Raw genomic sequence first — 23,067 nt, forward strand, 5'->3', positions numbered from 1 at the left:
GACAAGACTCAAAACTGAATTAAGTTTCAAAGCTTTATTACAACCACAGAGCCAATGTGATATAAATGGTACTCCACACTAAGATGTAAACATACATGAAAAACCATAGGCTGACCGAAACGTCTAAAGAGATTAAGCCTACTAAACATCAATACGATTAAACACTCCAGAAGAATGCACGTCAAAACAGATTTCAAAGCATATGATGGTGACATCAGTAAATCATCAAAATTCAATTAGTAATAATCAGTTTTTGAGCTGGGCTATCCTAATCCCTATTACAAATTTGGACTTGCATGTGTGGGGGCCGGGCTAACACATGCCGACAAAACAGAAGAGACAAACATTTTTTGGAAAATCATCTAACTATAAAAAGACACTGGTGTAATCATCTAGGCTGAAAAGGAAACAAGAAGAACCACATTGCAGGTTATATACCTCTCCTCATGGGACAGCAGACAGGAAAGATTTGTCGGTCTAGAGCGCTCACAGCTTCTCAGCATCAATATACGGCAGCATCAGGGACAGTGCAGAACATGAGCTGCACATGGGGCAAGACAGCAGTTTAGAATTTGTTGGGCATATTAGTACTGATGGCATATGTAAATGGGGCATATAGGATTAAAGAGAAACTCATAACATGAAAGGCTTGAAATGGTAAAAGACTTGGAGATGAACAGAAGGTGACAGCATGAACACCAAGGAAGAAGACTCTAAAGTTTTCAAATGTCTCTCCCTAATTAGAAAGGTCCATGGAGTTCTGATGGGTCCTCAGAGTTGACCCATCTTGCGCAAATGTATCAATATCCATAAGAATTATAGTCACCCATCAGGTTCACAACTGTTCTGGATTTTCTCAGGGAAGGTGCAAAGTTATCTCGATGAATTCGTACAGCTCCATTGAAAAATTACAATCTTTATAACATTTGCAACAGTGAGATTTCTTCCCATGAGCCACGGGACAATCCCAAAGTCTTCCTGTGAATTCAATAATACTTGTCGTTCGTCTGGTAGCTAGAACAAATATTGCTACATTTCGAGGTCAACAGAACCACAATGTAGATTTTCCTAGTTTATGACGGAAAGTCTTAATTTTATTAAAGACACAGAGGCGAGTATTATGCGTTTCTTCTCTTGCTTTATTTATACAGCAGCAGTCAAGAAGAACAACAAATCCCATGTGGCTTAAAACAAACAGCCAATGGGATTGAAAAAGTAGTATGCTAATATAACAACCAATAGGAACGACCCTATACCATTATGACGTCACTTGACTGCAAGCAGCCCTCTTTTCTTGCGAATAGTTAATCATTGAAAAATAATGGAAATAGAGAACAAAGGATAAACAATGCCATGAGAAAAGCAAAAACATCAGAACAAAAGTCCAGAATTCTGTAGAGATAGGGATGTTTCCTGAAGTCCGAGGGATATGATTCCAGACTTGACGTGAGTGGGAATTCCACGTGATGCCAGGAGGTCCAATTAGGATGTAGGTTGCGTAGTTGTAGCAGGTGCTGGAAAGAAGGGAGGGAAAAAACACCAAGTTAATCCAGAGGTGGGATAATACTCGCCTCCGTGTCTTTAATAAAATTAAGACTTTCCGTCATAAACTAGGAAAATCTACATTTTATGACAAGACCGGAGGCTCCTATTATGCGAGTTTAAAGCATATTAACTACATTTAACGACATATTATCAACAGGTTTGCAATAGAAAAGTCGAAAGGTATTATCATTGGACCAGTCTGCAGACTTGAGAATATCCTCCAAACGAGAACCTGCCCAGAAGGCCTTGGAAGCCATAGCCCCTCTGGCAGAGTGAGCTCCAAAAGTGGAAATATCTATGCCCGCTAAGGACATGATCAATCTAACCCAACGTGCTAAGGTAGCTGATGAAACCGGATTATGAGGTTTCCTGAAAGAAATAAGAAGTTGGGAAGAGGATGTTCTCAACTCTGCAGTTCTTTGTTCATAAACTTTGAGACATTGGCCCACACATAACTTCGGATGTTGAGGGAAATAAGGATAGAAAACTGACGATAAATTGGTTTTGGTACGTCGGACAACCGAGAACAACACCCCCGAAGGAGTGAATTGGCGGTTGGAGACGTCCAATGCCTTGACATCCGAAAGACGTTTAATAGAAATTAAACATAATAACATTGTAAGTTTGGCAGATAACATTTTTAGTGATAAAATTGAGTTGTCTGGTAAAGAGTTCAAATACTTTAGAACAACATTAACATCCCACAAGTTATTGTACTTTGGTAGAGGAGGTTTGGAAAATTTTACTCCCTTTAGTAATCTGCATACCAGCGGGTGTTCGCCGACCGGTTTCCCATTGACGTGTGTATGGTTAGAGGAAATAGCTGATCTGTAAAGGTTGATAGTACGGAAAGCTTTGCCTTTGCTGGCTTCTGCCGCTAGGAAATTTACTATAAATATTATATCTGTTGAAAAGGGATTAATGTGCCTTCCCAAACACCAGCCGCTCCATAAAGACCAGGCTGCCTTGTATGCTTTCTTGGTACCAGGTGCCCAGGAATTTGCGATGTATTGAGAAGCTTCTGACGAAATGAAAGGGATAGTTTGGGAATTCCTGAAATCTTCCAGGCGGATAGAACAAGGAGACTGTCCGAAATGAGGGGGTGAGGACAATGCAGAGGGTCTAGGAGTAAGTCTGGGAAGGGTTGTATCAACAGGGGAAAATCCACTGAAAGTTCCAGTAAGGTAGGGTACCATACCTGGGATTGCCAAAACGGAACTATGAGAATAAGAGAGGCCTGTTGACGTCTGGCTTGTGCTAAGACTCTGTTGATCATGATAAAAGGGGGAAAGGCGTAATTGAGCGCATGAGACCAATCTTGCAAGAAAGCATCTGATGCTAAGGCTAATGGATCTGGACGCCAACTGTAAAATCGAGGAAGCTGTGTGTTGAGACGGGATGCAAAAAGGTCTATGGAGAGCGGACCCCATAAGGATTGTATCCTGTGGAACACTGAAGGATGGAGTTTCCAATCGCTGGAGTCTCGAAGATGACGAGAATTCCAGTCTGCCACTGAATTCAGGGCTCCTGGAAGATATTCTGCATGAACCGAAAGATGGTTTGTAAGGCAAAATTCCCAAAAACTCTTGGCCAAATCCGCCAGAGGTTTGGACCTTGTACCTCCGAGATGATTTATATACCTGACTGCGGATACATTGTCCATTCTGAGAAGGATTGCACAATGTACCTTGTGTTTTGCCAGGCTTCTGATTGCAAAGGAGCCTGCAAGCATCTCTAAACAATTGATGTGCAATTTGGACTCCTCGATAGACCATGTACCCCAGTCGAGATGGGACCACAACGGGCCCCCCAGCCTAGATGGCTTGCATCGGATTCTAATACAAGATCTGGGGCTGACGGAAATATACTTTTCCCGTTCCAAGCATCTAAATGGTCTATCCACCACTGAAGCTCTGTGCGAGATTCGAGATCTAAGGGTACGAGGTCGGAATAAGACAGCCCTTTCCTTAAGTGCTGGATCTTTAGCCTTTGGAGTGATCGGTAATGGAGGGGACCTGGAAATATCGCTTGGATGGAAGAGGAAAGCAGACCTACTATTCGTGCTAAAGTTCTGAGAGATATGAGTGAAGTGCGAAGAATCTGAAGAATTTCCGACTTTATGGATTTTATTTTCGTTGTAGGAAGAAGAAGAGTAGCGGAAATGGAATTTATTTGGAAACCCAGAAATTCTAGAACTTGGGAGGGAGTTAGGAGAGATTTTTCTCTGTTTATTATGAAACCGAGGTCCTCTAAGAGAGAACAAGTGATCTGCAAATGGAGTAGTAGAGTTTGGGGAGACTGATTCATGATGAGGATGTCGTCTAAGTAGATTAGGAGCCTTATACCCTGAGCCCTTAGATGAGCAACTACGGGCTTGAGAAGCTTGGTAAAACACCAAGGGGCAGACGATAGACCGAAGGGTAGAGAGGTAAAGTGATACGTTTGATCTAACCATAGGAATTGTAGAAATTTCCTTGACTCTGGATGTACGGGAACCACTAGGTAAGCGTCCTGAAGGTCCAGTCTGACCATCCAATCGTATTGGAGAAGTATATCTCTGAGATGAAGAATTGTCTCCATTTTGAAATGTCGGTACACCACAAATTGATTGAAATGTTTTAAATTGATGACCGGACGCATCTTTTTGTTTTTCTTTTGAACCAGGAAAATTGGGCTGATAAATCCCAAAGGATGAGGACGAGTGATTGAAATCGCTTGTTTTTGTAAGAGTGCGTTTACCTCGGTAGATATCAAGTCTTTCATTTCCGCAGAGAAATGAGGAAAAGGGGGTAGAAATGTTTGCACCGGAGTAGAGTAAAGCTCTATGTTGTAACCTTGGACTGTGTTTAGAACCCATACATCTGCTGTAATTGTTAACCAATTTGAAAGAAAATGGGAAATACGACCCCCAGTTGGAAGGAGAGCAACTTGAGGGCTTACCTGTAGGGTTGGAGGTTCTAGTATGTCTGAAGGACCTGGCACGATAACCTCTGCCACGTTGGGGGTAGAATTGAGGTCTGAAGTCTTGTTGGTAGGTATTATAATACGCTCTGGAGCCTTGATTGGAGAAACCACGGCCGGTAAAGCGACCCCTGCCTCTACCGGCCCTGGCAAAAACCCGTTGATTAAACATCTTCCTCATAGATTGTTGGGCTTTGTCCAGCGAGGTAAAAGTGGCTACATACTTGCCGAGGTCCTTTATGAAGGAATCCCCGAACAGTTGTCCCTCAGTATGGATCTGAGGATGTACAGTCGCCAAATTAATTAATTTAGGGTCCAATTTGATCAGAAGACCTTTACGTCTCTCATGAATGAAAGCGGAATTCGCATTTCCTAAAAGACAAATAGAACGTTGAACCCACAATGAAAGCTCTTCCGGGTCCAAAAAGGTTCCCTCCAGTCTGGCCGACTCCACCATATCAAAAATTCTCGTTAATGGGCCAATTGTATCGAGGAGTTTGTCCTGGCAGGACGACCACGCTTTGTCTACCCCTTTGCGGGGGTCCTTGCCTTGCTTAGTAAAGAAGGTTAACATCTGTTGGTCGATAACAGGGGTAGTTGTTGCCCTGTGTGGAAGCACCGGACGTGGACATTCCGATTTTAGTTTGTTTCTAATTTGCTTATCGGGGGGGGAAAATAACTTTTGCGCCACATAATCCCCCACATGTTCAGCTGGGAACCATTCTGTAGAGTTGGGGTGTAAAATGTGGGAGGGATCGAACATAGGTAAGCCTTCTGCATCCAAGAGGGGGGGAACCGAGGAAACTTTGGGTTTCTTTGGATGGGGAGGATTGAAAGAATCATCATGATCCTTATCTGAAACGTAGTAGTCTGAATCAGCGTCAGGCAAATCCTCATCAGTGTCTGGAGCAGAGGTCGTAGGAATAGAAGGGGGAATATTATGTTGTTTGGACTTTCTCTTTAAAAATGGTCTGGAAGCCATATTATTATACTCCTTGGCAGGAGCCGTGGGAGGAACCGCGTCCTCTGTCATGTGTGAGTTAAACTCACTCTCCGTTTGAGTCGAACCCGAGGGGTTGACAGGCAGGCGTTGACTGCATTCCCCCGCAGTCTGGGCCGAAGATTTAGACAATAAGTTGGCAAAATTTGATTCCAAGTTCTTTGATAGTTTTTGAATGGATGACTGCATTGCCTGTTTAACAGAAGTTTTAATAAAATTGCGCAGTTCATTCCTTATTTCCTCTACACTGGAAGCACTATGTTCCGTTGGTGAGGAATTGGGTTCCATTATAAAGGAAAATATAGTATTAAATTGTTAAAGAACAAATGTCAATGAAATATAAAGGGAAAATGTAAATAATCACAAAGGGTTAACACCCAGGCAACCGGGGGTTAATAGAAAACTAAGTTGACTTGGAGCCGAAAAACTCCTCCTACTTCAGGGCGGGACCGAGTGACAAGCCGTATGAGGCTGCGTGAAGCTGGTGAAGAGCCGGAGTCGTCTGAACAACTCGACAGGTAAGAGCGGTGTCTCAGAAGTATTCCTCGCGTCAGGGGAGAAACCAGAATAACGGTCACTTCCCAGACGCGAGGGAAACTCCTCCGGAACGTTGCGCGCGAGGCGCAGAGAAAACGTTAGGTTTCGCGGCCCGGGAGCAGCACGACGTTGCACCCTGGAACCGGGAAGAGGACGCGAGCGCACAGCAACGCGCTAGAATCAATGCGGCAACATGCCGTCAACAAAATATGATATCGGAAAACAATTACCTTAAGAAATACAGATAAACATGTTAAACTATCATAAAGTCATGAGAGAAACATTGGTATGAACTTATCTTGACTGCAGCAGCAAGAAAAGAGGGCTGCTTGCAGTCAAGTGACGTCATAATGGTATAGGGTCGTTCCTATTGGTTGTTATATTAGCATACTACTTTTTCAATCCCATTGGCTGTTTGTTTTAAGCCTCATGGGATTTGTTGTTCTTCTTGACTGCTGCTGTACAAATAAAGCAAGAGAAGAAACGCATAATAGGAGCCTCCGGTCTTGTCATAAAATTGCTATCTCTTAATACAATAAGACATTCTCCAACACATAAGCAAACTTAAGAAATAATTCAGGTCAAAGGAAACATGATGAATTAGCACTTCTCACTATTGCAGAAAAAATGAATCTTCAGGTCTAGTCTAGCTAAATAAGCCTAAATACATATTTATAATTGCTAAACACGTCTGCTAATGCATACCATTTAATTAATAAATGCAAAACAAAATTCATTTTATGTGCAGACATTATTAGTGAATTATGCTAGAAACAATTGAAATGTATGTTTATTTCTCGGCACACAACTTTAAATTCATAAAATCCATCTACATTAGTATAAGTAAGGTTAATACATGTCCATTCAATGCTCATGATATATAATTAATCTCTACTGTATCTCTAATAATAATACTTTTAACATTAATTCATGTCAGTAATTCACTAAAATATAAATGCTGAACATCTGACATGGCAAAACGGGATGTCCAAATACATGGAGGGCACAATGTCCTTCATAGTCCAAAAGTGCAAATTTTTACATTCAATGTTAACTTCTCTGTTAGGCTTTTAAATGACGCTTTATAAGTCACAAAATGCTGACTTCTATACCACTAATGTATTAGTAAAATTTGATATCTATCACCCTCATGCCCAACGTCTTTTTTATCATTTATATTAATATTTATTTATTTTAGAGCAATGGAGGTCAGGCAGCAAATTACTGTCAGTCCCACCACCTTAAAAGTACCTTCTTTTAAATTTAAAAAAAATGTCCCATACATTTCCATTTGTGCCTATGTCCTTTTGCAGGTGCACATGCATAATAGCACACATGCATAATAGTGAACATGCATAATAGCATCATGCATGAATACGCCTACAAGATGGCATGGTTGCTGAGGCCATGTCATTAGATTTTCATGGCCAAAACGCATTGGAAAGTCAAATAGATTTTAAAATCGAAGCTTATTGCTCTGCCAATGCTTGTTTTTTGCCTTCAGCTCACTCGTGCTGTGGTGGCTGTAACTGCTGGAATTGTGCGAAACTCTGTTCTGAGACATATTAATATTGTCTTACAATTTGTGGGGAATACTTTAATTTGGTTTGTGTATCCCTCTGCTTCTGCCACTCACTCAGTACCATCCAGTATTTTTCTCTGTTTTTACCTGCTTTTTATTGTCTTTTTTTTAACAGTAATCAGTGTTTATTGTGTTTTTTAACTGCCCCTTTTTGTTCCAAAATTGATACTGAATTAAAAGCAGATTAATTTGCATTTTATCTGGATCATATGCTTGTTTCAACAAACATATGATAATTTTGTTCACTCCCTTGATCCCCAAAGCATTTTGGGTTGTCCTAGTTCTTGTTTAGGTGAGCGATTATAGGTAACTTAATCTGAAACCAGAAAATATAACGAAAAAACTTTTTCTGATCATCTCAATAAACATTTCTTTATCGTAGCTACAGCACAATCACTTTTGTCTTCATGGAATGTATAAGTGTATAATTAACTTATCTGCATATAACAACTAATGTTTATTTACTTCTGTTCACATTGACGCAACCTTTGATATGATTTGATGGAACTAGCCTACATCACAGGTTCTCCGGAGCACTGGCTTAAAATTCTGATAAATAAGAGAGCCAAACAGTGAGCTGTTTGAACTGTCTCTGGTGCATACTCAAGTGTCCTAATTGCATGACAGTACGAAATACTCACTGTTATCAACATGAATTTAAAACACACAGAAAAATCTAATCATGAAGCAGATAAAAATCTCCTAGGGGTCTGAATTATGCTGTGCATGGATTCCCCAAGTGTACGATTCGGAGCTGTGTCTCCTGTGTTTGCATGGTAAAGTACATGGTCCATGTATGCTTCTGATCCTAAACATCTTAAAAACTAAAAAGCATGCTCCAAACCAGATTTCCATTCTGTGTGGGGTTCTCCAGCACTGAACCCGAAGCTCAAGGACATGCTATGCTTCAAAGACCAGTGGAAAGAAGTATCCCTGATTGGTGTGCGAGTAGTAATCAGTAGTTCCTCTCCTTACCGCATGTAGACTCTTTTCCCAAAGCAGCTGGGGTATTCACCTTAACTCTGGCCCATATGTCCGATGTGGGTCAAGTAAATAATCTAAATTCAACTATTCTCATGCTGCATGGAAACTGGGATCTAAACTCTTTGATACCCTTTCTATGGGGAAACTGGGAATCACCATATTATTAATGGTGCAGAGGTCTTGGCCAAAGTAGTACACAGTGGTCTTGCTTGTTTTTTGTTATCTAGGAAGAAAAGGAATGTTACATTGACTTACAGTAGGCATTACACCATCTTCTCTTATGGTCCAAATCTTTTTATTAAATTTTCACAGATGAAAACAATTGCAATTCCATGAACTCTCATTGCTCACCAGCTATAGTATACAAAATCATTATAACAAACCAAAAACTCCCTCCTCCTCCAGGGAACTGCAATGCTGTTAAGCATAAAGAAAAGTGATCTCATCGATCATCCCATGTCTTCCAAGGAGTTTCTCTAGTTAGGATCTTGTGTAACCTCCAATAGAAGAAGAATGCGAAGATATCTGGGGCAGGTAAGTTCTCGGAACTCAGATGATAGGAGGGCTAGGAATGGGCACCAGAGATCAGGATATGCTCAGGGTCAGCTTCTTGTGAGAAAGTAGCCTCTTTCTAGCCTTGTTACCCCCACTTTTGGCCTGTTTGTGAGCACATGTCAGGGTGTTTTCACTGTCTCACTGGGATCCTGCTAGCCAGGGCCCAGTGATCATAGTGAAAACCCTATGTTGTCAGTATGTTTGTTATGTGTCACTGGGACCCTGCTAGCCAGGACCCCAGTGCTCATAAGTTTGTGGCCTATATGTGTTCCCTGTGTGATGCCTAACTGTCTCACTGAGGCTCTGCTAAGCAGAACCTCAGTGGTTATGCTCTCTCTTTACTTCCAAAGTTGTCACTAACAGGCTAGTGACTAAATTTACCTATTCACATTGGCATACTGGTACACCCATATAATTCCCTAGTATATGGTACTGAGGTACCCAGGGTATTGGGGTTCCAGGAGATCCCTATGGGCTGCAGCATTGCTTTTGCCACCCATAGGGAGCTCTGACAATTCTTACACAGGCCTGCCACTGCAGCCTGCGTGAAATACCGTCCATGTTATTTCACAGCCATTTACCACTGCACTTAAGTAACTTATAAGTCACCTATATGTCTAACCTCCACCTGGTGAAGGTTGGGTGCAAAGTTACTTAGTGTGTGGGCACCCTGGCACTAGCCAAGGTGCCCCCACATCGTTCAGGGCAAATTCCCTGGACTTTGTGAGTGCGGGGACACCATTACACGCGTGCACTGTACATAGGTCACTACCTATGTACAGCGTCACAATGGTAACTCCGAACATGGCCATGTAACATGTCTAAGATCATGGCACTGTCACCCCCATGCCATTCTGGCATTGGGGGACAATTCCATGATCCCCCGGGTCTCTAGCACAGAACCCGGGTACTGCCAAACTGCCTTTCCGGGGTCTCCACTGCAGCTGCTGCTGCTGCCAACCCCTCAGACAGGTTTCTGCCCTCCTGGGGTCCAGGCAGCCCTGGCCCAGGAAGGCAGAACAAAGGACATCCTCTGAGAGAGGGTGTAACACCCTTTCCCTTTGGAAATAGGTGTGAGGGCTTGGTGAGGAGTAGCCTCCTCCAGCCTCTGGAAATGCTTTGATGGGCACAGATGGTGTCCATCTCTGCATTAGCCAGTCTACACCAGTTCAGGGATCCCCCAGCCCTGCTCTGGTGCGAAACTGGACAAAGGAAAGGGGAGTGACCACTCTCCTGACCTGCACCTCCCAGGGGAGGTGCCCAGAGCTCCTCCAGTGTGTCCCAGACCTCTGCCATCTTGGATTTAGAGGTGCTGGGGACACACTGGACTTCTCTGAGTGGCCAGTGCCAGCAGGTGACGACAGAGACTCCTTCTGATAGGCTCTTACCTGTCTTGGTAGCCAATCCTCCTTTGTTGGTAGCCAAACCTCCTTTTCTGGCTATTTAGGGTCTCTGCTTTGGGGAATTCTTCAGGTAATGAATGCAAGAGCTCACCAGAGTTCCTCTGCATCTCCCTCTTCACCTTCTGCCAAAGGATCGACCGCTGACTGCTCAGGACGCCTGCAAAACCGCAACAAAGTAGCAAGACGACTACTAGCAACCTTGTATCGCTTCATCCTGCCGGCTTTTTCGACTGTTTCCAGGTGGTGCATGCTCTGGGGGTAGCCTTCCTCCTCTCTGCACCAGGAGCTCTGAAGAAATCTCCCGTGGGTCAACGGAATCTTCCCCCTGCAACCGCAGGCACCAAAAGACTGCATCACTGGTCCTCTGGGTCCCCTCTCAGCACGACGAGCGTGGTCCCTGGAACTCAGCAACTCTGTCCAAGTGACTCCCACAGTCCAGTGACTCTTCAGTCCAAGTTTGGTGGAGATAAATCCTTGCCTCCCCACGCTAGACTGCATTGCTGGGTACCGCATGATTTGCAGCTGCTCCAGCTCCTGTGCACTCTTCCAGGATTTCCTTCCTGCACAGCCAAGCCTGGGTCCCCGACACTCCTTCCTGCAGTGCACAACCTTCTGAGTTGTCCTCCGGTGTCGTGGGACTCCCTTTTGTGACTTCGGGTGGACTCTGGTTCACTTTTCTTCTAAGTGCCTGTTCAGGTACTTCTGTGGGTGCTGCCTGCTTCTGTGAGGGCTCCCTGAGTTGCTGGGCGCCCCTTCTGTCTTCTCCTCCAAGTGGCGACATCCTGGTCCCTCCTGGGCCACAGCAGCACCCAAAAACCTCAACTGCAACCCTTGCAGCTAGCAAGGCTTGTTTGTGGTCTTTCTGTGTGGGAACACCTCTACAAGCTTCATCGCGACGTGGGACATCCATCCTCCAAAGGAGAAGTTCCTAGTCCTCTTCTTTTTTGCAGAACTCCAAGCTTCTTCCAACAGGTGGCAGCTTCCTTGCACCCTCAGCTGGCATTTCCTGGGCTCCTGCCCACTCTCGACACTGTCGCAACTATTGGACTTGGTCCCTTTGTCCTACAGGTACTCAGGTCCGGAAATCTACTGTTGATGCATTGCTGGTGTTCGTTCTTCCTGCAGAATCCCCCTATCACGACTTCTGTGCTCTCTGAGGGTAGTAGGTGCACTTTACACCTACCTTTCAGGGTCTTGGGGTGGGCTATTTTTCTAACCCTCACTGTTTTCTTACAGTCCCAGGGACCCTCTACAAGCTCACATAGGTTTGGGGTCCATTCGTCGTTCGCATTCCACTTTTGGAGTATATGGTTTGTGTTGCCCCCATACCTATGTGCTCCTATTGTAATCTACTGTAATTGTACACTGCTTGCATTACTTTTCTTGCTATTACTTACCTAAGTTTGGTTTGTGTACATATATCTTGTGTATATAACTTATCCTCATACTGAGGGTACTCACTGAGATACTTTTGGCATATTGTCATAAAAATAAAGTACCATTTTTTTAGTACTTCTGTGTATTGTGTTTTCCTATGATATTGTGCATATGACACCAGTGGTATAGTAGGAGCTGTACATGTCTCCTAGGTCAGCCTAAGCTGCTTTGCCATAGCTACCTTCTATCAGCCTAAGCTGCTAGAAACACCTCTTCTACACTATTAAGGGATAACTGAACCTGGCACAAGGGATAAATACCTCTGGTACCCACTACAAGCCAGGCCAGCCTCCTACATTGGTTGTGCAGCGGTGGGATAAGTACTTGTAACTACTTACCACTTTGTCATTGTGTACTTTTCATAAGAGAATAATATACAAAACAAGTTCAGTGTATGTACACATAACCAAAACGTTTTGCTTTTCTCCTCTTGAACTTTTTACAAAGTACTGAAAAGTATTCTAAAACTTCTAAAAGTTTCTAAAAAAGTTAGAAAAAGTTTTTTTCTCTGTTCTTTAAAAAGTTCTGAAACTTTTTCTTCCTTCTCACTATTTCTAAACCTTTTACTATCATGTCTGATTTCGAGTCAGCTCTTAAATTAGTCAATACTACTTATGACAATTTGAATGATAAGAGCCTAAGGAGTCTCTGCTTAGAGAGAGGTTTATTGATAGGAAAGAACCCTACCAAAGAATTTCTATTTAACATGCTTATTGTAATTGATGAGTCCCAAGCAGGCACTTCAAATGAGAGGTTAATAGAAGGTTCCAAATCTGACGCAGGGGATCTCCTTGAGGGAGGTAGGGAGGGTTTTGATCAGGATTTGCCCTCTAACAAGACACCCAGTAATGTTGGTAGTAATGGAGGTTCCCATCACAGTAGGGAAGTCTTTATTCCTAGAGGCCAAGTTGCTAGGGTTCAGTCAGTTAGGGACAGATCCCCCTCTGTTGTTTCCAATTTATCTTCTGTGTCCAAGCATTCCAAACCCACCCACCCTGAAGACAACATGTTAGAAAGGGAACTCAAAATGTTGAGAGCTGAAGAGACCAGACTGAAGCTTAAACAGCAACAGCTGGCCTTAGATAGGGAATCCTTAGACCTGGAGAAGGAGAGACATAGATTGGGGTTTAGACCCCATGGTGGCAGCAATAGCAGTATTCCTGATAGTAATCCTGTTAGAGAGCATGATTCCAGGAATCTGCACAAGATAGTCCCCCCTTACAAGGAGGGGGATGACATCAACAAGTGGTTTGCTGCACTTGAGAGGGCCTGTATGGTACAGGGGGTCCCTCAAAGGCAGTGGGCTGCTATATTGTGGCTATCTTTCACTGGAAAGGGTAGGGATAGGCTCCTTACTGTTAGAGAAAGTGATGCTAACAATTTTGCAGTTTTGAAGGATGCACTCTTGGATGGATTTGCCTTAACCACTGAACAATACAGGATTAAGTTCAGAGGCACCAGAAAAGAGTCCTCACAAGACTGGATAGACTTTGTTGACTGTTCAGTGAAGGCCTTGGAGGGGTGGTTACATGGCAGTAAAGTTTCTGACTATGAAAGCCTGTATAATCTTATTCTGAGAGAGCATATTCTTAACAATTGTGTGTCTAATTTGTTACACCAGTACTTGATAGACTCAGATCTGACATCTCCCCAAGAATTGGGAAAGAAGGCAGACAAATGGGTCAGAACAAGAGTGAACAGAAAAGTTCATACAGGAGGTGACAACGATGGCAAGAAGAAAGATGGTGAGAAATCTCAGGATAAGCATGGGGATAAGGGTAAAACCAAAGATCCTTCTTCAAATCCTAAACACTCTTCAGGGGGTGGGGATAAATCAAATTCTTCCTCTTCCTCACAACATACACACATTAAAAAGCCTTGGTGCTATGTGTGTAAAAATAAAGGCCATTGGCAAGGGGATAAGTCCTGTCCAGGTAAACCCCCTGAGACAACCACCACTAATACATCAAACTCTAGTGCCCCTAGCAGTAGTGGTAATAGTGGTGGGACTGCTGGCAACAGTCAAAGTAAGGGTGTAGTTGGGTTCACTTATGGGTCCATCATAGAAACTGGGGTAGTCAGTCCCAAGACAGTTTCTGTCACACCTAGTGGCATTGGCCTTGCCAAACTGGCTGCTTGTCCCCTTACAATGGATAAGTACAGGCAGACAGTTTCAATAAATGGTGTTGAGGCCCAGGCCTACAGGGACACAGGTGCCAGTATCACTTTGGTGACTGAAAACCTAGTGTCTCCTGAACCACACATCATTGGACATCAGTACAAGATTATTGATGTCCATAACTCCACTAAGTTTTTTCCCTTAGCTATAGTTCAGCTTAGATGGGGTGGAGTTACTGGCCCTAAGCAGGTGGTAGTGTCACCTAGCTTACCTGTAGACTGTCTCTTAGGTAATGACCTAGATACCTCAGGTTGGGCTGAGGTAGAGTTTTATACCCATGCAGCCATGCTGGGTATCCCTGAGGAATTGCTTCCTCTCACTTCTACTGAAATGAAAAAGGAAAGGAGAGGAACAGGCCTGAAAACTCAGGATTCTTCTCCAACAACAGGTAAAAAGGGCATCACAGTATCCCCTACCCACCCTGCCATTCAGGATACCATTCTTGTGGTAGGAGAAACCTCTCCTGGGGTGGCACCTGTACCAAGGGAACCATCAGGTGGCACAGCTGTACTCCCTGAGGTGGAAGTACCTCTCTGTGGGATAACTAATATTGGTGAGGAAAAGAGCACCATTTTAGTTAACATGGAGCATCCCTCCAACCCGCCCAGAGAAACTTTAGTGCAGAAACCCTGCACTGCCTCAAAAACACTTAGGACAGCAGCCCTGCCCTAGTGTGGAGCTCATATGACAGCATCCCTGCCCTGCTCCAACTCAAGAGAAACAGCATCCCTGTTCTCTCTTACAGCCATATGGACAAAGTTTTTGCCCAGCTATGGCTTTACTGAGGCAGCATCCCTGTCTGGCATTCTCATCACTAGAAATAGGTCCAGTGGACAATTCCCGCTGTTCTAAACTAAAACTTACTGATAGGAACTCTGACAATATATATTCACATTGTTGGTTAGCTTAAAAACTTCAAACAGGGTGGTTTACATCCCCCCAGGGAAGTAACCATATAGTGGATGATAAAGGGAGTAACCAGTCTATTGCAGAGCTACTCTCCACTTATCACCACTTAGACAATAAAGACTCAACTGGCCAAGGTTAGCCTTATTGTCCTTCGTTTGGGGGGGTTGTGTGAGAAAGTAGCCTCTTTCTGGTCTTGTTACCCCCACCTTTGGCCTGTTTGTGAGTATATGTCAGGGTGTTTTCAATGTCTCACTGGGATCCTGCTAGCCAGGGCCCAGTGCTCATAGTGAAAACCCTGTGTTGTCAGTATGTTTGTTATGTGTTACTGGGACCCTGCTAGCCAGGACCCCAGTGCTCATAAGATTGTGGCCTATATGTGTTCCCTGTGTGATGCCTAACTGAGGCTCTGCTAACCAGAACCTCAGTGGTTATGCTCTCTCTTTACTTCCAAATTTGTCATTAACAGGCCAGTGACTAAATTTACCAATCCACATTGGCATACTGGTACACCCATATAATTATAAGTCGCCTATATGTCTAACCTCCACGTGGTGAAGGTTGGGTGCAAAGTTACTTAGTGTGTGGGCACCCTGGCACTAGCCAAGGTGCCCCTACATCGTTCAGGGCAAATTCTCCGGACTTTGTGAATGCGGGCACACCATTACACACGTGCACTGTACATAGGTCACTACCTATGTACAGCGTCACAATGGTAACTTCGAACATGGCCATATAACATGTCTAAGATCATGGAACTGTCACCCCCATGCCATTCTGGCATTTGGGGGACAATTCCATGATCCCCCGGGTCTCTAGCACAGAACCCGAGTACTGCCAACCTGCCTTTCCGGGGTCTCCACTGCAGCTGCTGCTGCTGCCAACCCCTCAGACAGGTTTCTGCCCTCCTGGGGTCCAGGCAGCCCTGGCCCAGGAAGGCAGAACAAAGGACATCCTCTGAGAGAGGGTGTAACACCCTCTCCCTTTGGAAATAGGTGTGAGGGCTGGGGAGGAGTAGCCTCCCCCAGCCTCTGGAAATGCTTCGATGGGCACAGATGGTGCCCATCTCTGCATAAGCCAGTCTACACCGGTTCAGGGATCCCCCAGTCCTGCTCTGGCGCGAAACTGGACAAAGGAAAGGGGAGTGACCACTCCCCTGACCTGCACCTCCCAGGGGAGGTGCCCAGAGCTCCTCCAGTGTGTCCCAGACCTCTGCCATCTTGGATTTAGAGGTGCTGGGGGCACACTGGACTGCTCTGAGTGGCCAGTGCCAGCAGGTGACGACAGAGACTCCTTCTTATAGGCTCTCACCTGTCTTGGTAGCCAATCCTCCTTTGTTGGTAGCCAAACCTCCTTTTCTGGCTATTTAGGGTCTCTGCTTTGGGGAATTCTTCAGATAACGAATGCAAGAGCTCACCAGAGTTCCTCTGCATCTCCCTCTTCACCTTCTGCCAAAGGATCGATCGCTGACTGCTCAGGACGCCTGCAAAACCGCAACAAAGTAGCAAGACGACTACTAGCAACCTTGTATCGCTTCATCCTGCCAGCTTTCTCGACTGTTTCCAGGTGGTGCATGCTCTGGGGGTAGCCTGCCTCCTCTCTTCACCAGGCGCTCTGAAGAAATCTCCCGTGGGTCGACGGAATCTTCCCCCTGCAACCTGCGGCACCAAAAGACTGCATCACTGGTCCTCTGGGTCCCCTCTCAGCACGACGAGCGCGGTCCCTGGAACTCAGCAACTTTGTCTAAGTGACTCCCACAGTCCAGTGACTCTTCAGTCCAAGTTTGGTGGAGGTAAGTCCTTGCCTCCCCACGCTAGACTGCATTGCTGGGTACCGCGTGATTTGCAGCTGCTCCGGCTCCTGTGCACTCTTCCAGGATTTCCTTCCTGCACAGCCAAGCCTGGGTCCCCTACACTCCTTCCTGCAGTGCACAACCTTCTGAGTTGTCTTCTGGCGTCGTGGGACTCCCTTTTGTGACTTCAGGTGGACTCCGGTTCACTTTTCTTCTAAGGCCTGTTCAGGTACTTCTGCGGGTGCTGCCTGCTTCTGTGAGGGCTCCCTGAGTTGCTGGGCACCCCCTCTGTCTCCTCCTCCAAGTGGCGACATCCTGGTCCCTCCTGGGCCACAGCAGCACCCACAAACCTCTACTGCAACCCTTGCAGCTAGCAAGGCTTGTTTGCGGTCTTTCTGCGTGGGAACACCTCTGCATGCTTCATCGCAACGTAGGACATCCATCCTCCAAAGGAGAAGTTCCTAGTCCTCTTCTTTCTTGCAGAACTCCAAGCTTCGTCCAACAGGTGGCAGCTTCCTTGCACCCTCAGCTGGCATTTCCTCGGCTCCTGCCCACTCTCGACACTGTCGCGTCTATTGGACTTGGTCTCCTTGTCTTACAGGTACTCAGGTCCAGAAATCCACTGTTGTTGGATTGCTGGTGTTCGTTCTTCCTGCAGAATCCCCCTATCATGACTTCTGTGCTCTCTGGGGGTAGTAGGTGCACTTTACACCTACCTCTCAGGGTCTTGGGGTGGGCTATTTTTCTAACCCTCACTGTTTTCTTACAGTCCCAGCGACCCTCTACAAGCTCACATAGGTTTGGGGTCCATTCGTGGTTCGCATTCCACTTTTGGAGTATATGGTTTGTGTTGCCCCTATACCTATGTGCTCCTATTGCAATCTACTGTAATTTTACACTGCTTGCCTTACTTTTCTTGCTATTACTTACCTAAGTTTGGTTTGTGTACATATATCTTGTGTATATAAGTTATCCTCATACTGAGGGTACTCACTGAGATACTTTTGGCATATTGTCATCAAAATAAAGTACCTTATTTTTTAGTACTTCTGTGTATTGTGTTTTCCTATAATATTGTGCATATGACACCAGTGGTATAGTAGGAGCTTTACATGTCTCCTAGGTCAGCCTAAGCTGCTTTGCCATAGCTACCTTCTATCAGCCTAAGCTGCTAGAAACACCTCTTGTACATTAATAAGGGATAACTGAACCTGGCACAAGGTGTAAATACCTCTGGTACCCACTACAAGCCAGGCCAGCCTCCTACATTGGTTGTGCAGTGGTGGGATAAGTACTTGTAACTACTTACCACTTTGTCATTGTGTACTTTTCATAAGAGAATAATATACAAAACAAGTTCAGTGTATGTACACATAACCATAAAGTTTTGCTTTTCTCCTCTTGGACCTTTTACAAAGTACTGAAAAGTATTCTAAAACTTCTAAAAGTTTCTAAAAAAGTTAGAAAAAGTTTTTTTCTCTGTTCTTTAAAAAGTTCTGAAACCTTTTCTTCCTTCTCACTATTTCTAAACCTTTTACTATCATGTCTGATTTAGAGTCAGCTCTTAAATTAGTCAATACTACTTATGACAATTTGAATGATAAGAGCCTAAGGAGTCTCTGCTTAGAGAGAGGTTTATTGATAGGAAAGAACCCTACCAAAGAATTTCTATTTAACATGCTCATTGTAATTGATGAGTCCCAAGCAGGCACTTCAAATGAGAGGTTAATAGAGGGTTCCAAATCTGACGCAGGGGATCTCCTTGAGGGAGGTAGGGAGGGTTCTGATCAGGATTTGCCCTCTAACAAGACACCCAGTAATGTTGGTAGTAATGGAGGTTCCCATCACAGTAGGGAAGTCTTTATTCCTAGAGGCCACGTTGCTAGGGTTCAGTCAGTTAGGGACAAATCCCCCTCTGTTGTTTCCAATTTATCTTCTGTGTCCAAGCATTCCCAACCCACCCACCCTGAAGACAACATGTTAGAAAGGGAACTCAAAATGTTGAGAGTTGAAGAGACCAGACTGAAGCTTAAACAGCAACAGCTGGCCTTAGATAGGGAATCCTTAGACCTGGAGAAGGAGAGACATAGATTGGGGTTTGGACCCCATGGTGGCAGCTATAACAGTATTCCTGATAGTAATCCTGTTAGAGAGCATGATTCTAGGAATCTGCACAAGATAGTCCCCCCTTACAAGGAGGGGGATGACATCAACAAGTGGTTTGCTGCAGTTGAGAGGGCCTGTATGGTACAAGGGGTCCCTCAAAGGCAGTGGGCTGCTATATTGTGGCTATCTTTCACTGGAAAGGGTACGGATAGGCTCCTTACTGTTAGAGAAAGTGATGCTAACAATTTTGCAGTTTTGAAGGATGCACTCTTGGCTGGATTTGCCTTAACCACTGAACAATACAGGATTAAGTTCAGAGGCACCAGAAAAGAGTCCTTACAAGACTGGATAGACTTTGTTGACTGTTCAGTGAAGGCCTTGGAGGGGTGGTTACATGGCAGTAAAGTTTCTGACTATGAAAGCCTGTATAATCTTATTCTGAGAGAGCATATTCTTAACAATTGTGTGTCTAATTTGTTACACCAGTACTTGATAGACTCAGATCTGACCTCTCCCCAAGAACTGGGAAAGAAGGCAGACAAATGGGTCAGAACAAGAGTGAACAGAAAAGTTCATACAGGAGGTGACAACGATGGCAAGAAGAAAGATGGTGAGAAATCTCAGGATAAGCATGGGGATAAGGGTAAAACCAAAGATCCTTCTTCAAATCCTAAACACTCTTCAGGGGGTGGGGATAAATCAAATTCTTCCTCTTCCTCACAACATACACACATTAAAAAGCCTTGGTGCTATGTGTGTAAAAATAAAGGCCATTGGCAAGGGGTTAAGTCCTGTCCAGGTAAACCCCCTGAGCCAACCACCACTAATACATCAAACTCTAGTGCCCCTAGCAGTAGTGGTAATAGTGGTGGGACTGCTGGCAACAGTCAAAGTAAGGGTGTAGTTGGGTTCACTTATGGGTCCATCATAGAAACTGGGGTAGTCAGTCCCAAGACAGTTTCTGTCACACATAGTGGCATTGGCCTTGCCACACTGGATGCTTGTCCCCTTACAATGGATAAGTACAGACAGACAGTTTCAATAAATGGTGTTGAGGCCCAGGCCTACAGGGACACAGGTGCCAGTATCACTTTGGTGACTGAAAACCTAGTGTCTCCTGAACAACACATCATTGGACATCAGTACAAGATTATTGATGTCCATAACTCCACTAAGTTTCTTCCCTTAGCTATAGTTCAGCTTAGATGGGGTGGAGTTACTGGCCCTAAGCAGGTGGTAGTGTCACCTAGCTTACCTGTAGGCTGTCTCTTAGGTAATGACCTAGATACCTCAGGTTGGGCTGAGGTAGAGTTTTATACCCATGCAGCCATGCTGGGTATCCCTGAGGAATTGCTTCCTCTCACTTCTACTGAAATGAAAAAGCAAAGGAGAGGAACAGGGCTGAAAACTCAGGATCCTTCTCCAACAACAGGTAAAAAGGGCATCACAGTATCCCCTACCCACCCTGCCATTCAGGATACCATTCCTGTGGTAGGAGAAACCTCTCCTGGGGTGGCACCTGTACCAAGGGAACCATCAGCTGGCACAGCTGTACTCCCTGAGGTGGAAGTACCTCTCTGTGGGATAACTAATATTGGTGAGGAAAAGAACACCATTTTAGTTAACATGGAGCATCCCTCCAACCCTCCCAGAGAAACTTTAGTGCAGAAACCCTGCACTGCCTCAAAACACTTAGGACAGTAGCCCTGCCCTAGTGTGGAGCTCATATGACAGCATCCCTGCCATGCTCCAACTCAAGAGAAACAGCATCCCTGTTCTCTCTTACAGCCATATGGACAAAGTTTTTGCCCAGCTATGGCTTTACTGAGGCAGCATCCCTGTCTGGCATTCTCATCACTAGAAATAGGTCCAGTGGACAATTCCCACTGTTCTAAACTAAAACTTACTGATAGGAACTCTGACAATATATATTCACATTGTTGGTTAGCTTAAAAACTTCAAACAGGGTGGTTTACATCCCCACAGGGAAGTAACCATATAGGGGATGATAAAGGGAGTAACCAGTCTATTGCAGAGCTACTCTCCACTTATCACCACTTAGACAATAAAGACTCAACTGGCCAAGGTTAGCCTTATTGTCCTTCGTTTGGGGGGGTTGTGTGAGAAAGTAGCCTCTTTCTAGTCTTGTTACCCCCACTTTTGGCCTGTTTGTGAGTATATGTCAGGGTGTTTTCACTGTCTCACTGGGATCCTGCTAGCCAGGGCCCAGTGCTCATAGTGAAAACCCTGTGTTGTCAGTATGTTTGTTATGTGTTACTGGGACCCTGCTAGCCAGGACCCCAGTGCTCATAAGATTGTGGCCTATATGTGTTCCCTGTGTGATGCCTAACTGTCTCACTGAGGCTCTGCTAACCAGAACCTCAGTGGTTATGCTCTCTCTTTACTTCCAAATTTGTCATTAACAGGCTAGTGACTAAATTTACCAATCCACATTGGCATACTGGTACATCCATATAATTGCCTAGTATATGGTACTGAGGTACCCAGGGTATTGGGGTTCCAGGAGATCCCTATGGGCTGCAGCATTTCTTTTGCCACCCATAGGGAGCTCTGACAATTCTTACACAGGCCTGCCACTGCAGCCTGCGTGAAATACCGTCCACGTTATTTCACAGCCATTTACCACTACACTTAACTAACTTATAAGTCGCCTATATGTCTAACCTCCACGTGGTGAAGGTTGGGTGCAAAGTTACATACCCTGGGTACCTCAGTACCATATACTAGGCATATATAGGTCACTACCTATGTACAGCGTCACAATGGTAACTTCGAACATGGCCATATAACATGTCTAAGATCATACCATTCTGGCATTTGGGGGACAATTCCATGATCCCCCGGGTCTCTAGCCCAGAACCCGGGTACTGCCAAACTGCCTTTCCGGGGTCTCCACTGCAGCTGCTGCTGCTGCCAACCCCTCAGACAGGTTTCTGCCCTCCTGGGGTCCAGGCAGCCCTGGCCCAGGAAGGCAGAACAAAGGACATCCTCTGAGAGAGGGTGTAACACCCTCTCCCTTTGGAAATAGGTGTGAGGGCTGGGGAGGAGTAGCCTCCCCCAGCCTCTGGAAATGCTTCGATGGGCACAGATGGTGCCCATCTCTGCATAAGCCAGTCTACACCGGTTCAGGGATCCCCCAGTCCTGCTCTGGCGCGAAACTGGACAAAGGAAAGGGGAGTGACTACTCCCCTGACCTGCACCTCCCAGGGGAGGTGCCCAGAGCTCCTCCAGTGTGTCCCAGACCTCTGCCATCTTGGATTTAGAGGTGCTGGGGGCACACTGGACTGCTCTGAGTGGCCAGTGCCAGCAGGTGACGACAGAGACTCCTTCTTATAGGCTCTCACCTGTCTTGGTAGCCAATCCTCCTTTGTTGGTAGCCAAACCTCCTTTTCTGGCTATTTAGGGTCTCTGCTTTGGGGAATTCTTCAGATAACGAATGCAAGAGCTCACCAGAGTTCCTCTGCATCTCCCTCTTCACCTTCTGCCAAAGGATCGACCGCTGACTGCTCAGGACGCCTGCAAAACCGCAACAAAGTAGCAAGACGACTACTAGCAACCTTGTATCGCTTCATCCTGCCGGCTTTCTCGACTGTTTCCAGGTGGTGCATGCTCTGGGGGTAGCCTGCCTCCTCTCTTCACCAGGTGCTCTGAAGAAATCTCTCGTGGGTCGACGGAATCTTCCCCCTGCAACCGCAGGCACCAAAAGACTGCATCACTGGTCCTCTGGGTCCCCTCTCAGCACGACGAGCGTGGTCCCTGGAACTCAGCAACTTTGTCCAAGTGACTCCCACAGTCCAGTGACTCTTCAGTCCAAGTTTGGTGGAGGTAAGTCCTTGCCTCCCCACGCGAGACTGCATTGCTGGGTACCGCATGATTTGCAGATGCTCCGGCTCCTGTGCACTCTTCCAGGATTTCCTTCCTGCACAGCCAAGCCTGGGTCCCCTACACTCCTTCCTGCAGTGCACAACCTTCTGAGTTGTCCTCCGGGGTCGTGGGACTCCCTTTTGTGACTTCGGGTGGACTCCGGTTCACTTTTCTTCTAAGACCTGTTCAGGTACT

Source organism: Pleurodeles waltl, chromosome 8 (assembly GCF_031143425.1).
Source record: "Pleurodeles waltl isolate 20211129_DDA chromosome 8, aPleWal1.hap1.20221129, whole genome shotgun sequence".
NCBI classification, from domain to species: Eukaryota; Metazoa; Chordata; class Amphibia; order Caudata; family Salamandridae; genus Pleurodeles; species Pleurodeles waltl.